Below are 522 nucleotides of genomic sequence, written 5' to 3' on the forward strand. Positions count from 1 at the left end.
TCTGAGGTGTACGTTCACAATAAAACCAACATGGTGGCCATGGTGAGTTAGGGTGGCGAGGGGCTAAAACGGGTTGCGCATAGCAGAAAACGTCTAAATAATTATTTATAAATATTTTAAATTTTGGTTATTAATTGATGTTTAATGCTAACAATATTGTGACGAACACGGATGAAAGAACAAAATCGAATCAACGATAAATTGCCAGAAGCAACTAGACAGCGAATTCGTAGTTGCCTGAATGTTCTAGTAGAAAGTAGTTAGCGAACTCGTAGTTGCCAGAATGTTCTAGAAGCAATGTTTTGTTACAGATTTACTATATAAGGGCTGTCAGATTGTGCAGCAAACACAGTTCTAGTTAGAGTGTTGTCGTGATAAGAGCAATTAAGCTATAAGCAAGAAGTTGTAAGCTCGAATAACGAGCAATAAGTGTTAAGTTGTTGGAATTAGAAATAAAGATAAGTGTGTAGCCATTAAATTGGGACTTTTATTTAACAATCCAATGATCGCACTCAAGAGTGA

Source organism: Bactrocera oleae, chromosome 3, assembly GCF_042242935.1.
Source record: "Bactrocera oleae isolate idBacOlea1 chromosome 3, idBacOlea1, whole genome shotgun sequence".
Taxonomy (NCBI): Eukaryota; Metazoa; Arthropoda; class Insecta; order Diptera; family Tephritidae; genus Bactrocera; species Bactrocera oleae.